At 35.9% G+C, this 19,619-nt stretch overlaps 1 pseudogene; it reads left to right on the top strand.

Annotated features, from left to right (window-relative positions):
* The first annotated feature begins 17,339 nt into the window (after positions 1–17,339).
* On the top strand, positions 17,340–17,773 carry LOC121452791 (annotated as a pseudogene).
* The last annotated feature ends 1,846 nt before the right edge of the window (positions 17,774–19,619 follow it).

The raw sequence follows: 19,619 nt of genomic DNA on the forward strand, positions 1-19,619 counted from the left end.
CCTCATCCCTAACCAGAAGCTGTCTCCAATTGATAACTACCTGGAAAGAAAGTTTAGTTTTCTCCAATGTAGTCTCAGTGGGAAAGCAAACTGCAATTGTGAAACCCCATGCACAGCGGTAGATGGGGAACAGAAAGTGAACTCTATGGAACCTTTGGTTGGTTTGTTCTTGTCTCATACTGCTGTGTCCGGCATGTTTCTTATTACCTTATGATATGGTTTCCAGTTTATGTTTTTATGAGATTTTTGTGTGTTCAAATGTTTATGTCTCCATCTATAGGTGTTTCTTGTGTGTGTGTGTGTGTGTGTGTGTGTGTGTTTACTTTTTCTGTTTGTTTTGTCCTATTCTGGTTTGCATGTTTTTATTTTATATTATCATTATCTTATTATTGATTAGACACCTGTTTTTTTCCTAATAAAAGAGAGAAAGGGTGTGAACTTGCATGGATGGTGAAGTGGGAGAATCTGGGAGGAGCCGGGGGAGGGAAAACCATAATCAGGATATATTGTATGAAAAAGATCTATTCTCAACAAATTAACGAGCTTTCTCGTCTTCTTTCCCATGTTAGTATTTTGTCTTGCTTCTATGATAAAGTACTTACAAAAAACAACTTAAAAGAGAGAGCAGTTTGTCTCACAGTTTCAAAACACAATCTGTCATGAGGGAGAAGCTGAGGCAGTAGGAGCTTGGAGCAGTCACTCATACTACGTCCACATTCCAGATATCAAGAGATGCTGTGCTCATTTTTTTCTTCCATTGATAGAGTCCAGGATCACAGCACAAGGAATGACACCACCCACAGTGTGCAGGTCTTCCCACCGCATTAACATAATCAAGAGCATCCCTTGACCAAGCTGTGGAATCCCAGCAACTGGGAGGTGAATCTCTGTGAGTTTGAGGTCAGTATGGTCTACAAGGCAAGTGCCAGTACAGCAAGAGATGCCATACATAGAAACACTGTATCAAAGAACAACAAAAAGAAACATCACCTCAGCCAGGTGCTGACCTAAGGTAGGTAATCTCTGACAGGTAAACCCATAAACTTGTCTCATAGGTCACACTAGAACCACGTGTCAAGTTAACAATTGGCACTAGCCATCACAACACTTTTGAGTGATGATTTTTGCTTGTCTTATTGGATTATAACTGTGTATTGGTCACTTTATATGCTTCTGGGATTCTCTTTTTAACTTTGGCTGTTAGTACTAAGATGATGTTTATGAGTGCTGATTGAGTTAGATTAATCCTCCTTAAAACACATTAATATTAGTCCTTAACTCATAACTGAATATTTTAATCAAATTTTCAAGGTTTGCAGTCTTTCTGGATTTTTGTTTGTTTGTTTGTTTGCTTGTTTGCTTGTTTTTTTAAAATCTTACTCCTTTGCTCCTCACTCTGTCTGTGTGACAGTATGCCTGCTAGAGTTTCAAATTTCCTGGAGAAACCACTGATTTTTCTCTTGGCCTTATTTTCTCCCTATTTTTAAGATTTAATAACTTATATTTAATAACCATATTTACTTGTTTATTCTTGCAAATATACTGCTGAATCTACACAGTAAATTTTTTTTGGTATTTCAGACCCCAAACTGGCACTTGCCATTTTATAAAATAACTTCTAATACAAAGTTTATTGATCCTTTCACCCAGTATTTTGTCCCCATTTTAACAGTTTTCCTAGCTGACTTTGTTTTTTCAAATGTGGGCCACATATTTTCTTTATTCATATGCTATATAATATCTTCTTGTTATTGGACATTTTAGCTCTTAAGTAGCAGTTCTTCTTTTCTTATTTTGATGAATGTTAATAATAGAAACATCTTTCATCTATGATTAATGCCATTACATATAAAATTATTTCTTATACTTATGATTATAATTTAAAATGTTTCTTCATGAATTTACATTTATAAGGTGTTTCAACTCATGTTTCTAATCACTTACATGCCAATTAATTGCTAAAATAAAATTAACATTAAGGATGACTTCATATTGTTTCATTTTGCACTACAGCTTATTGCATATATTCTTGACTTGTAGTTTGATGCTCCTCAATTAAAGAGCCTAAATTTCCAGGACCAAGTCTAATTGCTTGCACAATACAAACATGAGTTTTGTAATTTTTTCTGTCATCAATCATCACCATTTATTCAGTTTTGACAATTGTAAGACTATGTCTGGGGCTCTTCTCATTAGTAACAAAATATCTAGGTCAATGGTTCTTAACCTTCATAATGCTGCAATCTGTTAACACAGTTTCTCATGGTGTTGTGACTCTCAACCATAAAATTACTTCATTAGCACTTCACAAATGAATTTTGCTACTGTCGTGAATTATAATGTAAATATACAATATGCAGGATATCTTATATGTGGATATACTCATATGAAAGGATTGTGCATCATGGCAATAGAAATCCATCTAAGACAATCACCAAAGGGGTCCTGACCCACAGGTTGAGAAACACTGATCTTGAGACTACATTTTATTTTTAGTCACCTACATCAAATATGAAAAGAATACATACAAAAAGTAGTTTTCTCAAATTTTTGACATAAATGTTAATTTTGAAGCCAAAGGTTTAATGTCTCAGAAAGGAATATCATATACATTTATATGATATTATATTAATATATATCAATTTTATATGTCTATTGCTAAATTTTATTCTTTATTATGAAAAGAAAAGTACTATGTTCTTAATTTCACATTTTCCCCCACCGGACATGTTTAAAGCCATATTTTATTCATATTTTTAGAAAAGAAAAGGATAATGCAGCTAATAAGCTTATATCTACATATGTGATCTATATTTTGTCTTGCAATTTTCAAATTATTAATTTGAATCATTTTTCTTTGAATCTTAGGCTTTATATAGAAGTTGAAACTCAGCTTTACCACCTTAGCATAGCAAGTACAAAAATATGAAAACATCAAACCCCTAATCACTTTGAACTGTAGAAAAACATGCCAATGACAAAGAGTCCCCATGTTGAGCCTAAACAAAGACTTCTCCCCATCAGAACTGTAAGTAAAAACATTTTAACTTCTTTAAGTCCCAGGAAACAGGAGGATGCTCATGAAAATACGACTTTTACCCATCTTTCCCAGAAATCAGAGAAAAGTTGACACTCAGGATAATGAGTTGTCTGAACAAAGTAAGCATCAACACAGGTCTAAATTCACACACACACAATGGTTTTCATGGCAGCATTATGATTTTGCTTGTGTTCTTTTACTGGTCCTTCTCATCTGTGTGGCCACCTGTCTTAGGGTTCTTATTGCTGTGAAGAGACACCATGACCAGAGCAACTCTTATAAGGAAAACATTTAATTGGGGTGGCTTACAGTTCAGAGATTCAGTCCATTATATCATGGTGTGACATGGTGGGATACAGGCAGACACGCTGTTGAAGAAGTAGCTGAAAGTTTTACATCTTGCAGGCAACAGGTAAAGGTCTACATGTCACACTGAGGAAAACTTGAGGAAATAAGATCTTAAAGCCACCCACAGTTTCATATTTCCTCCAATAAGGCTACAGCTACCCCAAAAATGCCATAGTTCTTAATAGTTTCTCCCTTTGGGTTCCATTTTATTTCAAAGCACACCACATTACCTTCTGCTGGTCACCTCCCTTTCCTCAGTAGCCTCCTCTTTGCATACAAGTGAAATGAATCTTATTAGATTTTTTCCTCCTCCTCTGCTTCCCCTAAGTCTCTCTCTCCCCGCTTACAGCACCATCCTTTACATTTAAAGCACCCTAACCCCCCAAAACACACACATAAATGTAAAAATCTATGAGCATTTCATGAGAGCCCACAAGTAGGATTTGTCTGTGTCTCGTCCAGTTCTCCTTTAATAACATAATGATTTCAAGACCTATTCACTGTACTGAGTATGTTATGGTTTCATTTTTCTTTAAAGATGCAAATAAATCTCATTATGCTCATACACAGTGTTTTATCTATCCATTCTTCTATTGGACAATAGTCAAGTTGGTGCTGTGTGTACCCATCGTCAATAACTACAAATGAGGATGTGCAATTATCCCCATGATAAGGCTCAAGAGTTTCTTTTGGTATATTCTCAGATAGGGCATAACTAAGTCAAACAGTATTTCTATTCTTAGCTTTTTAAGTACATTCTGTAGGGTTTGTACCAATTAATAGAAAAAATTCCCCTGCCTCTACATCCTGCCAGAACTTCTAATTTGTCATCAATCGTAGCTACTTTAACTGAGATAAGATGAATTTTTAGAGTAATTTTACTTTCCATGTCCCTGATATCTAAGAATGTAGACACTATGAAATAGAAAGATCTCTCATGCTAATGGATTGATAACTAACAGTGTAAAAATATCTGTATTCTCAAAAGTGATCTACAAATTCAACAAAACTTCCTTCAAAATTCTGATGACATCGTTCACAGATTTAAAAAAGCGTCATCAAATTCATATAGAATTATGAAAGACTGAAAATCACTAAAGCAAACCTAACCATAGAGAATACAGCTGAATACATTATAATACACAACCCCAAATTTCACTACAGAACAATAATGGCAAACACAGTATGATGCTACAAAAATGAATACAATAGCCTAGTGATAAAATATTTACTGGAAGTGCTGGAGAAATGGTTTAGTTTAATTACGAGGATTTGAGTTCAGTATCCAGAACGTATGTTAGATGATTCACAGAGGCTTGTAAACCCAGCTTCCTTCTAACTTCTGTGAGTACACATGTGGCATATACTCAACACAGACATACATACATATGTATAACGAAAAATAAATATAAATATAAAATAAACAGTAGTAGAAGGCTGCTCCTTAGTTCCTGGCTGCCCAGACCACAAAATAATCACTCAGAAACTACATTAAATCATTTCTTGGCCAATCGCTTATGCATATTGCTAGCTAGCTCTTATATCTAGAATTAACCCATTTCCATTAGTTTATATTTTATGAAGCTTGTGGCCTATTAGCAAGTTTCCAGATGCCAGCTATGTCTTTCCCCTCTGGCAGCTCCATGACTTTTCATGGCTCTGCCATCTTTCTCCCAGAATTCAACTTAGTTTCCCCTGCCTAACTCTACTCTATCCCTATCACAGGCCAAGGCAGTTTCTTTATTCATTAACCAATAAAAGCAACACATAGACAAAAAGCCTTCCCACATTATTTCCCCTTTTTAGTTAAAATAAAAAGGAAGGCTTTAACTTTAACATAGTAAAATGTCATATAGCAAAACAGTTATCAAGCAATAATTATAGTTATAATATTGATATATACTTTATCTTTTATGATAACTAAGGAAAATCATAACTATCTATTCTTCAACTCCATCAAAGGCCCCAAATGGAAATAATATTACCTAAGTTAACAGAAAATACATTGTAAGCAACTTCCAAAACTCTACAATTGACAGAAACATCTTGCTGCCTGGACAGTCACCCAAAGTTCTTTTGTACCATTTGGGAATCGATCTTCAGCCTACAGGCCCATAGTTTCCAGCAGACTTTTCCATGAAGCAGGAAATTTCAAAGACAAATCTGCCTATATTGGCAATTTGTCAGTCACTTTCTTCTGTATCTCGCAGAATGTCGTGCAGACTCTTTCATGAAGCAGGAACCCTGAAGGAACATCTCACCTTTAGGCAAGTTCAGTGGTCATTTTTTCTGTGGCTCCTGCATGTCCAATTCATATAGTTTATCATCAAGCAGTCCAAGCAAGAACAGTTTCTTGCCCAAATGGCTAACAAACTCCATGAGGAGCCTATTAAATGCCCAGGTTCCTCTTGAAATAATTGGTAATGCCATGAACAGATGTGTCTCACTGTCATGAAAAGTTCTAAGTTCTTAAAACATTTTAAATGTCATATTCTGAATGTCTTTGAAGGGTTTGAAGATTATCTAACTAAAATATATTTCCATAGATCTAGTAAAACGAACTAATATGACTATGAGCGTGACTATTATAGATGACTAGTAACCTGTATTTCTTAATTATACATTGCATTTTTAAATGAACTTCACAATTATAATACCTTAATCAAGATCAGAAATAGACATATAATAAGATTGACCTAAAATCTGTATCAATAGACCAAGATCCACACCAATGCAAATCTCTATAGCAGAGAACTCATACCTCAGAAATAACAATAGCCAAAACAGATGATATAAAACCTGAATATGTACACAAAAGAATTTAATTAAAGACCAATTTCTCACCCAGCACAGAAATCTATTGAAATTTCATTAAAGACTTTACTAAATGTGGGACCTGAAATGCAGAAATTTCAAAACAAAAATCCTTGAAATCATACTTCAAGGCATGAATAAGCACACGTCTTCTGAAAAATGACCCTGTAGCAAAGGAAATAGCACCAAGAATTTCCAAATTGTATTACACAAGATTAGAATTCTATACAACATAAGAAACCATTTTCAAAGTAAAGATCCAAGCTACAGAAGAAAATCCATCCAGCTATTTTTTGAGAAGGGAGATTAATATCAAGACCACATGAAAGATTTTAAAAGTAAGCATCCAAATTAACCATATCTGACTTGTACACTGTTTAAAAGAGGACAATACAAATTGCTAATGAATATTTTAAATAGCCTTTTAGTTATAAAAATTTTTGAAAAGAAATGCATGCCAAACATGCTATAGGCTCAGATCTACAGAACCTGACTCAGACAGTGACTTTAACTTCCTGAAGTTTGGTTTATTCAGAATTTACTCAAAGGAAAAAAAATGAAACTCAAAGAAAGAAAACACAAGGAAATTTTATTCTACACAGTTGTTAATTATTTGAAGGAACTCACTCATGGATCTTGTTGCTCTGACTTACTGAAGTTTCTCAGCATGAACTTCTTTCAAGTTCTCCCAGCATAGTTAAAATTTCTTACAGACTTTAGGCATCCAATATATTTTTTCCTGGGCTATTTGCTGAACGATGCCAGCGTAGGTAGTTCAGATGACATACCATTAATTATTTGCTATATAGACGGGGCTGTCTTTACCTCTCAATCCCTTTGATTCCCTCTCTGAGATGTAGGAGTAATAAGTGCATTTTTCAAAACCAGGTTGCAGTTTTGAAAAAATATTAATGTTTTTTCAAACATAAGGTTTTGTTGATTATTTGGGAATTTCACATACTGTACTTCAGTTACACTCACTCCCAGTACTTCCAGGCCCATTTTCTTCACTCTTGTGGCCCCCCACACACACCAAAAAAAGAAGAAAAAGCAAGTTCAATTTATGTTTACTCTATACTTCTTTGGAGCATGGTCATACATTCAGTGAGCAGTCTCTTAAAAAAAAAAAAACAGTTTTTCACCCTCATCAGAACCTATCAATATTAATGTTATTAAATCACAAAACATTTTGCTTTTGAAAGCATGGAAGCATTTATGATAAAATCTGACAAATTTCTCAATATAATTGTAAATGAAATAAGTTAATAATCCAGTTCAATTTTATATCGTAACTGACAGGTTGGATATTATGAAAAGAGTGAGATAACACATATTGGCAAGGATATGGAGAAAGATAAATCTGTAGGTTCTGTTGACAAGAACAAAAATTAGGGCAGACATTATGAAAAGTACAATGGAAGTTGACAAAAACATTACAAATTATAGCTATCTTGTGATTCTGTAACCTCTCACTGTGTACCAAAAATTAAATCAATGCATATGCAAAGAGACCTTTTCTCTCATACTGAAAAATAAATTGAATGAATAAATAAATAATAAATATTTTTCTCTTCAACAGCCACGATATGGAAGCAACTCTGGAATAAATCAATTAAATTTCATATATAAATGATTATCCTCATATTAATACTTTTGTTGGATAAAATGGAAAGATATTGTTATTTGAAATTAATGTTAGAAAATACTATTACTATACAAGCTATATGTGGTATAAAACAAACAAAAAGTTCTGTATTATCTTACTTTTAATAGAATAAAAAATGACTCAGGCAATATTCCTTTTGCTTCTACTATATAGACTAATGTCAGAAGTATTGGCATTAACTCTCTTTTAAAAGTATGATAAAATTCTGCACCAAAAGTATCTGACCCCGAATCTCTTTTGGGTAGAACACTTTTTGATGTGGGATTCCCCTCTGTATGCTGTGAACACCATTGGTTAATAAAAAAATTGTCTTTGCCTGTGATAGGGCAAAACAATAGAGCTAGGTGGAGAAAATTAAACTGAATGCTGGGAGAAAGAAGGTGGAGTCAGAGAGAAGCTATATAGCCCCATTGGAGACAGATGCCAGAACTTTACCTTGTAAGCCATAGCCTCATAGTGATATACAGGTTAATATAAATGGGTTAAATTAATATGTAAGAGCTAGCCAATAAGAATGTAAAGTTAATGGGCCAAGCAGTGATTTAATTAATATAGTTTCTGTTTAGTTACTTTGGGAGTCTGGACAGTCAAGAAACAAACAAGCAGTCTTTCATACAACAACTTTTAATGGTTGCTTTTATTTCACTAGCAGTTATAAGTCTGTTTCAATTGTTTATCTGATCTTAATTAGAGTTTGGTAAATGTTCACTATCAAGAAAATGATATATTTCTATTAGATTTTCCAATTTATAGGAATACAGATTTTAAAGTATTTCCTTATGAGTCAGTGAATTTCCTCCCTTTAATCTCTAATTTTGTTCATTTGGATATTCTCTCTCTCTTTATGTGCATTTTAGTTAACTTAGAAAAGGGTTTGTCAATATTTTTGATTTTCTTAAAGAAATAACTCTTTGTTTCATTGATTCTTTGCATTTTGTGTGTTTGTTTCTCTTTTTGTTATTTCTCTCTTGAGTTTGACTATGTTTTTGCCCTCTAGTCCTCTTGGGTGCGATAACTTCTTGTTGTTCTAGAGCTTACAAATGTGCTATTAGGTTGCTAGTATGTGAGCTTTCATTTTTTTTATGTAGGCATTAGTGCTATTAGAACAGCCTTCAGTGTCTCCCGTACATTTGCGAATTCATTTCCATCCAGTTATACAAAGTCTCTGATTTCCCACTTTCTATCTTGATCTATTTTTTGTTCAGTAGTGAGTTGTTCAGTTTCCATGAGTTTGCAAGCTTTCTGTTGTTTCTACTTGTTGATATCCTGCTTTAACACTTTGATGGTCTGATAAAATTCAGGGTGCTATTTTGATTTTCTTGTGTTTGTTGAAATTTTTTTGTGTTTGAGTATGTGGTCAAATTTGGAGAAAGTTCCATGAGATGCTGAGAAGAAGGTATACTTTTTGTACGTTTGTATGAAATGTCCAGTAAATATGTTATATCCATTAGCTATTCAGATAGCTCCCACATTATTCTGTTTTTTGTTGTTTGCATCACCTATAGGTTATTGAAATCTCCTAGTGTCAGTGTATAAGTCAAAATGTGATTTGTTATAAAGCTATATTAATAAAAACAGTATTTCACAAAAAGATACATTGGTCAGTAGAATTGAATTGAAGACCCAGATACAAATCTACACACTTGTGGACATCTGATTTTTGATTAAAAAAGCTTTTACAATAGTAAAAAGAAAGTATTTTCAACAAATGTTGCTGACTAGGATATGAGAGATATAAAAGTCAAACTTTAAGGAAACAGTGTCTTCCACATGCATCAAGAATGGTACACATATGAACTTTGAGAGACTGTGACAATGTGCAGAAGACCTGTACAGGTTCACATCAACCAAAATCCCAGCACTAATGAGGGAGGGTGAAAACTAAGTCCTACCTCTAACAAAGATGCTATTGTCTATTGTAAACAGTTGGGAAAGAGAAAATAGTTTTTTCCACAATAGCTATATCAACCACACCCCAGAGCATGGCCCATGCCCATGCCCAAGCCTACTTTACCATCACATAATGGACTCCATCTACTTTTTTGTTTGTTTTGGTGTGGGAGAAGTTTGGTATGCCTCTCTCTCTCTCTCTCTCTCTTTCTCTCTCTCTCTGTGTGTTTTTTAATTTTTTACTTTGTCTTACTGATTTTCTTTCATTGATTTTTTTATTAGTATTTATGCCTTGATTTTGATTTTTCTTATTTTGGATTTTCATTGTTTTTGTATTTTTTGAGAGAGAAAGAACATGATGTTTGTTGGTTATGGATACTGAGAGGAGTTGTGATGAATTGGGGGAGGGGAAAGTATTTGATAAAATGTATTGTGTTAAAAATATCTTATAAAAGATGAAGTAAAGTCATAACCTCAATATTTTTTTATTTATTTGTGTGTGTATGCATGTGTGTACATGTACATGTGTGTGTGTGAAAACGTGCATAGGTATAGCTGTGTGTATGTGCAGAAGTAACAAAAGAATGTCAAAATATTTGAATCTGAATTTACAGGTATTTGGAAGATATCTTGGTTGTCATGTGGATCTGGGATCTAAACTCAGTTCCTCATAACAGAACACTAAGTGCTCTTAACTGCTGGGTCAGTTCTTTATCTTCAATTTGATCATTGTTTCATCTGAATGTAAATAATTTTCATTTAGATAGAAGATACTAAAAGTGATGAAATTTCTTATGAGCATTAGTATAGGGTAATAGAATACCAATGTCTACTTCTTCATTGTCAGGTGGAGAATGAGGTTCAGGAAACAAAATTTGATCCAATAAGGGAAAAGGTGACCTGGTCACCCATTATAAAAATGTTCATAGAGATAATGCTTAGAAATTTCCAAGGGTAGAGCAAAGTCTCTGGATGTGGTCTGGCTTTCCTACCCATGTGGCAAGCATTCGGATGCTTCAGATCTTGAATAATTTGCACTAAAGATATCAAAATAGTGCAGAATAGAATTTTCTCTTAAAAATTCTTGCACTCTAACTAGTCAACAGTATCCTTTTCTTGTTTAGAGGTTTTGTAGCCAAATTTGGGATGATGTTCATCCTTTATTTCATCACTGAACCAGAGTGGACATTTTAAATATGACAAAATGAGATTTCACTATTAATCTTGAGCATATTCCTTAGCTTTATGTTAACACGTTAGTAAAGGGAGAATCCATTTAAAAATATTTCTAGAAGTCTATCATTCATAGCAAGTTAGCCTCTGGAGAGGTCTGTCATTGAAATAAGACTGGCAGCTCTTTCTAAAACAAGTGCAGTTAATTCATGAGCATTTGCCCACTGCTCCCCTTTCCAGCCTTTGCTTAGTTCCTGAAACTTGTTAAGAACAGTCGTTAAGGATGGATGAGTCTCACAAAGAGTGAGTTCTCATCTGTGTATGTGCAGATCAGGTTTTTCTGGCTCATAGCACAGTGGTCCCTTCTTACTCCTTCGTTTGATACAAAAATGATTTAAGTTCTTTAAACCTTAGTGAATCATCATATTGATTCGTGTTCTTTTTAATATTGCACTGTTAAGCCTGCACATCTTTTCTCCATTTTATTTCTTTTCTTGAGTCACTTTGTTTTACTTGTTCGTGTGTGTGTGTGTATGTATGTGTGTGTTTACGTGTTGATAGCATTCTTTACTTCAAACGGAATAAACCCAAAATAAATTTTAAATTCTAGCTAAAGGCCCTTTTCCTGTCATTTATATAATAAAAATGCCTTTATATGAATGAAAAAAAGAAATGAAAAAGGACATGGCTGCTCCTAGGTATGGTGAAGGAGATTTGTTACATGTAAGAGAGAGAGCAGAGGCATCTGGAAGAGCCCAGAATAAACATGACCCTGAGCCAGGCCATGTGAGGGGAGAGGGGAAGGAAAGGAAAAAGGGGAGAATCAGCAAACCAGGAGACCAAGAAGCCAGGAGGGTAGAGGGTAGACCAAAAGACTTGGAAACCAAGTTTGCTGGATTATATATGGAAGGGCACCAGCTGTAGCCTGGACTGGAGAAGTTTACGGTAGCGGGTGGGGTATGCCAGCCATACCCTGTAGCAGACAGGGACTGAGGGATGGATGCTGGGAGAACCAGGTGGCTAGGTCTGTTTTGATATGTTAAAAAGGCATCTTAGTTTGTCTTTTAACCCAGGTTTAAGACCTAATATTATACTGATCTGAAATACGTATTTGTACAATCGTAAAAAATGAGAGACACTTCAAATTTTTATGTACCTTTTATTTTAAGAATGAAACTGATTATTATTTGTGGCTAAACAAGAAAACTTCCATTCTTTTAAAGATTTTTTTCATTGGCATAATTAGTCTCCAAATAAGAGCTAAGCTAGAATGCTAGCTATATTATTTGATTGGCTATAAAATATGAACCAGTACCTTGTTTTCCTCTTACTCCACTATTCATAGCTAGAATATTTTTTACACTAAGATCAATGCTTCAACATTATCAAGGGCAGTGGTACACACCTTTTGTTCCAGCTGCTCTGGAGTCTGAGACATGAAGGTTACTAAAGTCCAGAAGCTCAGCTGTAGTGTGAGATGCTGATTTGATGTCCTAAGCTTGCCATCGGCATGGTGACCATAGGGGAATAAAGAACTACCAAGTTGCCTAAAGAGGGGTTGACCAAAGTAAGAAACAAATTCTCTTGCTTATTTGAAATATTCCCAACTTGAAACAGCATTTAGTAATAATTTATGTCAAAATAATTTAGTTCAAACGATGCAGTATGAAGGCTGATGCCTTGCTTGTGACTTTGGGTTGCTCTTGGGAGAGCTCTGGCAGCAAACACATTATGACTTTCTGAATCCAATGGTTCCCCTTCCTTGTGTTGTTGAAAGTCCCCTCCAAGCCTATCCTTTTCTTCCAGGAGGACATCATGTATGCATTTTTGGGTAGATGGTAATCCTGTTGTCCTTTGCTCTTCACCCTGTCATCGGTTTACCTTTTTACCAGTGTTAATGTTCATGTTATCTCTGCTACCCCTGTGAACTATACTGTTTGAAATGGGTTTACAACATCAGTACACCCCAAATCCATAAAATATGTCTGCTGTCCTTTCCACTGTTATGCTTGATTACAGATAGCAGGGATTCTTACTGTGATGATCTAGACAACTAGTTGTGCTTGCTTCTTAGAATAGGAACATGCTGATCGTAGCTTGCAAAGTGAAGCTGTCCAGTCATAAATTTAGAACTTTTGACTACATTTGACTTTGTCCTCCGCCTTAAGTGTCTATGGTTTTACTCTCTGTTCGCTTGATTACCAAGGCTCAGCTTGCACAGCCTCACAGTTATCCAAAGGTGGTCTGCTTTGTTCTTGACTACATGGCTTCTTCCATCTTTATCCTAAGTCTTCTGGCATATGCAATCTATTGTTTCTAAACCAGTCTGTGGATATATGAGATCGCAACTTTTGACTAACCAGGAAAAGTGAAAACAACTAACGTAGTTCATTAGATGGAAAATATAGTACTGAAGGCTGATAAAGGGGGTGTTACCTAAATTCATCACCCAGGAAAGTTTTCCCAGTATCTGCATTAAGATTTTGAATAGAAGAGAACAATAACAGACACCAAGGCAGCTGTGAAGACATAAGCTACAAAAGCACAACTCAGTATGGAAATTGTACCCACCTACAGTGCTTACCCACAAATCCTGTTGGCTGCATGTGTGCATCTTATTCTACTTATATTTACATACACATGAATTATATATACTTATACATAAATACATATATGCTATATTATATATTAATACATTTTACTCATATACCTTATATATGAGTTTACTATAAATATGCATGGTATCTATCTATATGTACATATATAGTTCGTTCTGAAGTTTCAAAAAATATATAGAAGATATTATTTGTAAACAGACCAAATTTATTCTTTACCTCAGAATCTTAAAATGAGCCAGCACTAAGTAATCACAAAGATTTGAGGACTTCTTTTTCCAAGATAATGGACAAATGAAAGGAGAAAACCACTTAATTTTGTACCACAGAGAAGGTTTGTTTCCAGGTAGAGAACGTTTATTTGCTGTTTTATCTGAACAAGCTTCCATTGTTCAGGGAGCTTAAGGAGTGATTATTGTCCGTGAGGCTCTCAACATACAGAACAGGACAGGAGCAGCTTGTCAGTTTGGAGGGCAGGGAGGGGAATGCTAATAAATTAAATGCTGGAGTTTATACAGCTACTGTGTCCTACAACCTTAACTTTCAACAATGTTGACTGCATTATATTGAATTATTTATCTTTGCGTACTAAATATCTGATAAATCATGTCAAAAAATTGCCACAAATAGGCTAAATGCTAGCCCTTTCACACAAAATATTACTTTTATTTATTTTTGAAAGTATTCTCTTGGGCCATTAGGAAAATATAGGAAAGTTTAGCTAAATCAGTTATAAAAGAATCAGTGTTGTTTATAAACATTGTATGAGTTTATATACTTTTTATGAGGAGAACAAAATATTTCAAGTTCTACATAGTGACAGTGGCACACGCCTTTAATCCCAGGACTTAGGAGGCAGAGACAGACAGAACTCTGGGAGTTCGAGACCAGCCTGGTCTACAAAAGCTAGTTCCAGGACAGAGAAACCAGGTCTCTAAAAACAAAAACAAAAAAACAAAAAAAAAATTCACTTATTTTGGCAGTCCTGACCCAGCCACAGAAAAAGCAAGATGTGATTGCCTCGCCGAATAAGGTACCGAGCCACGTGGCTAACATAGACAAGAATAATGGGCTAATATAGGTATGTTTCTAAAATAACGTCAGAATAAAACTGTCAACTCTGAAACCTAGAATAAATGGCTGAGCTGCCTGTTTAAAATATCAAAACAGATCTAACCACCAGGTTCTTCTTGAATTTCTCAGTTCCTAGATGTTACAGGGACCTCCTGGTTGTCATACATCATTTGTTATGCTAAACATCTCTAGGAAGGGCCTGGGATGCCCTTCCTCCTGCTGTCCCTACCTGTTCTCTTTTAGTCTCCTGGCTACTGGACCAGGTTCCCTTTTCTTGCATCTATCTTTCCCTTTTGCTCTCTCCTCTCCTTGTTCAAGGTCAAGACCACTCTCTACTCTGCCAGATGTACCTGCTTCTGTCTATATCTCTCTTTTATCTAAATATACTTTATCTTGCATGGTGACTAGGAGGAGTCATGTCCTTTCCTTTTTATTTCTTTTTTCATTAAAAAATAATTTAATAAAATAATCTGAGATGAAAAGAAAATTATTTTGTACCTTAGAGGCTTCATTTTATTTATTTTAGTTTTTCATATTTTCCTTTATTGAAAGTAGACTCTTTTCTCATACATCATATTCTAGTTATTGCTTCCCCTCCTTCTACTCTTCCCAGTTCCTCGCCACTTTGCCCCACTTCCACTCCACTTTCTATCTTTCTCTCATTAGAAAAAAAAAACAGATTTCTAAGTGATAACAACCAAACATGAGAAAATAAAACATAATAAGGTGAAGCAAAATCTCATATTGAAGTTGGACACAGAAACCCACATATTTTAACAGTCATGAGTCTCATAAAAATACTAAGCTAATAGTTATAATGTATATACAGAGGACCTGGTGCAGACCCATAGAGACCCTGTGGTTGTGGCTTCAGTCTCTGTGAGCTCATGTGTGTTTTACTTAGTTGATTCGGACAGTCTTGTTCTCCTGGTGTCCTCCATCCCCTCTAGTTCTTACAATCTTTCTACCTCCTATTCTTCAGAATTACCTTACATCTGAAGGGAGGGGTTCATGGTGACCTCCAATTTTCACTCTCTGTCCACATAATGGCCCAAAGTCTCTGCATCTGTTCCTGCCTGCTGCCTGGAGGAAACCTCTGTGGTAATGGCTGATAAAGACTTATTTATGAGAATAGCAGACTGCCATTAGGAATCATTTTATTTATTTTTTCCCTTTTCTCTTTCTTTTTTTTCAGTAGTATTTGGTTTGAACCCTATGACTCTGGGTTTTCTAATCTCTTGTTCTTGGTAATGCAAACAGTGTCAGGTATGTGTTCCTTCTCATGAAGTGGGCCTTAGGTCAAATCAGACATTGGTTGACTACTATAAGTTCTGGGCTACCATTGCCCTAGAATATTTTGTAGGTAGAACAAACTGTAGGTTGAAGATTTTGTGGTTAGGTTTGTGTCCTCATTTCTCTTTCAGTAGACTACAGAGTAGCTTCCTGTGCTGAAGAGACTAGAACAAAGGGTGAAGGTTCCATGTAGGCACTAGCTCAACTTCTTTCCATTCATGAGCTGTGAGGTTGCTGTTCTCGGCAATGCAGCCCTGCTCTCAGCTTTTGGAGAGCAATCTCTTGTCTTAGAAACAGCCTGGATTGTTTGGGGGTTTCCAGGGAAAGCCCTCGGCCAACAACTCGAATGAATAAAACCCAGTTCCGACTTGCCTGGTCAGTTAAGACTCCACTCTGTATTTCCCCAATTCAGATCACATCCATATATTTCAGGAAGTTTTCATTGCAGTAGGTTTCACTCCACCCCTCAACGATCCCCCAGTTCCATCTGTCTCTCCCCTCACTCTCTCCTTCCATCCCACATCCCCAACTCTTTATTCTGCCACCCTATCATCATCCACCTACTATCCACCCATGAAATCTATTCTCTTTCCACATTCCAGGGAGATCTCTCTGCAAACCCCATAGAACCTCCTTTTCACCTAACTTTCTGGCCTACAAATTGTAGCTTTGTTATTATATCATTGGTTATTTACTTAAAAGCTAATATCTACTTTTAAGTGAATACATAACATATTTATCTTTCTGGTCTGTGTTTCCCTATTCAGGATGTTTTATTTTTTTCTAGTTCCTTCCATTTGCCTGCATATTTCATGATGTCTTTTTTTAATTAACTGAGCAATATTCCATTTTAATCCTTCCTCATCTACCTATTCTCTTTGTCCCTCTGGAGATCATTGACAGATGCTGTTACACATGACCTCAGCTTAGGTTCTGAATGTCAGTGTTAATACTCTTCATTAAAATCCTAGTTTTAATTTGAAATAAGTGTCTTGGAACCTTGGTAGTGATGGGAAGAGACCTGTGCACTTAGGGGTTGCTTGGGAAAGCTTTTTGGAAGAGACAGACTAATGAAATAATTAGGTGCTTGGCAGGTGGCAAGGAAAAATCTGTGATGAATCTGAGGGTTTTATCTTAACTTATTTATATGTAAGCTGGGTATGGGTTGAGCTAATTAAACCAAAAAAAAAAGAAAAAAGCTAAGATAACAAAAGTTCTAAGACTCTAAGAGGAAACATGGAGGAGAAACACTATTGAATCCTGAAGAGGTGACCTGTCAGAACAAAGCAAAATGAGGATGCTTGGTGTTAGACGCTCCAGAGAAGACAGGAAGATGATGTTTATAAACTGTTTTCATGGGTTAGCAACTGCAGAGTCTCAGTGCTCTAAAACAATGAGGACCTTTTTTCCCCAAGTCGCCTTCAAGATGGCCGAAGTGGAGCAGAAGAAGCAGACCTTCCACAAGTTCACCTACCGCGGCGTGGACCTGGACCAGCTGCTGGACACGTGCTATGAGCAGCTGATGCAGCTCTACAGCGCCTGCAGAGGCGACGCCTCAACCGTGGCCTGCGGCAGAAGCAGCACTCTCCGCTCAAGTACCTGAGAAAGGCCAAGAAGGAGGCGCTGCCCATGGAGAAGCCCGAGGTGGTGAAGACCCACCTGCGGAACATGATTATCCTGCCCGAGATTGTGGGGAGCATGGTGGGCGTGTACAACGGCAAGATATTCAACCAGGTGGAGATTAGGTCGGAGATGAATGGCCACTACCTGGACGAGTTCTCCATCACCTACAAGCATGTGAAGCACGGCCGGCCTGGCATCGGTGCCATCCACTCCTCCCGCTTCATCCCCCTCAAGTAGCTGTGGCCGATAAAGACTCATGTTTAATCAAAAAAAAAAAAAAAAAAAAAAAGAGGACCATTAAAAAGTGGTGACCAGACCACCTAGAAACCCCAGTTTTACAGAACCTGATCAATGAGGCAGGCCCCTTCTAGACTCAGCAGAGAATGGGTAAGTTAAGGGAAGCCAAATGCAGAAACTTCCTTTCTTATATGTCCCATAAAATACTATTAAATGGACTTGAAGCTGTACAAATCTAAAACACAAACAGCATTTTTCTAGTCTGAGATACTATATGCTTATACTTCAAATGCAATGTGCTTCTATTTAAAACCTGTGCATTCATGTACAGACACATATTTATGAATGTATATAAATGTATATTTCTATATACAGATAGATAAAAACAAAATGTCGAAGACTGGTGTCTTATCATGTTTGTGATAATTTAATCATGACCAAATCACTGTTTCACTTGACAACTGCTGCAAGTATCAAGCAGAGAAAGTCAGATCATGTACGCTAATGCTGATGACTGGCGTTTAACTAGGGTACTTCCAAAGTGGTGAGCTTCTCTGTGGCAAATTAAGAACGTGTAGACTGTACTTAGATTTTTTTCATATCTCCATATTAGAGTCAGATTACGTAGATTTAATTAATTGAATGGTACAATAATAAAATTTAAAGTCAAAATGTGGAAGTAGAGACAATAAATCATACAAACATGCGTATTTTTCAACCAAAGCACCAGTAGATAAATCTAAGTATAAGCCATTTATTTTTATTTGTTACCAAAGAGTTAACTCCTTAACTTTGTTTCTTTTACCTAAGCTTAATTGTACATTATGTTATAAGAACGTAGAGATGCTCACCACCTGCCTGCAATAACATATTACTTGTATATGCAAGTTAATACTGTTACTTTTCAAAAAGAATGTCAAGTGTGAGGTATTTTTAAGAGTTTAAAAGTTCAATTTATGTAGATTTGAGAGTCTCTACAGTTACTGTTCAATAACTTGTTTTCACTATGAGCTGTATTTAGAGCATGAGCATACTCACAGTTCCTATCAATTAAAAACATTCACAATTTGTGAAAGTTATTAGACAATCCCCAGTGAGTTTTGAGAAGACCAATGATTTTATTTACATATAGTTTAGTACTAGATAGTTTGAGCCTTTTCACTGTTGACTGAAGACCTTAGATAAATATGCATTAACCTTGTTGAAGGGAGCACATATTTGACAGAAATTGTACATCTTCACAATGGTGAACAATGATGTGTGTGCTCATGGTATAACTTGACCACTTCTCAGAGACCACTAACCACAGAAACTGAATGGCATTCCCTTTATACCTGCTCACTTTTAGGATGACTGTGATTAGCAAACACAGATCAGCCTCTTGGAAAGCAAATACAAAATGCGTTGAAGTCTGTATGATTGAGCTCAGCAATGTGGTTTCAAAACTAGGAATCCAGATGGTGACAGAGTGTGATGTTTGGATCCATTCTGTGACTCTGATCATTGGCTAGCTGTGTACCTGTTGGCTTACCAGCTCTCATAAACACACACACACACACACACACACACACACACACACACAATGAAGAAAACAATTTAAATTTATATGAAACAGCAAATGATTAGAGACAGGAGTGTATCCCATGGTGTGGAATTAGCATGCCATACTGTTTTTCAGTAAGCAGGGCAGGCACAGATACCTCTGAGGAAGCAATCAGAGAGAATAATAGATATATGTTGATTCTAGACTGTTCAGTACATCTGAAGGTTAACTGTGACAAGCCAGTGTTATGCTGCAGATACTAATACTCTTCATCTTTCTGTTACCGAACAAATATCTTAGTGA

Source organism: Microtus oregoni, unplaced genomic scaffold (assembly GCF_018167655.1).
Source record: "Microtus oregoni isolate MIOR12 unplaced genomic scaffold, Mior012 000000F_ref0000247, whole genome shotgun sequence".
Lineage (NCBI taxonomy): Eukaryota > Metazoa > Chordata > Mammalia > Rodentia > Cricetidae > Microtus > Microtus oregoni.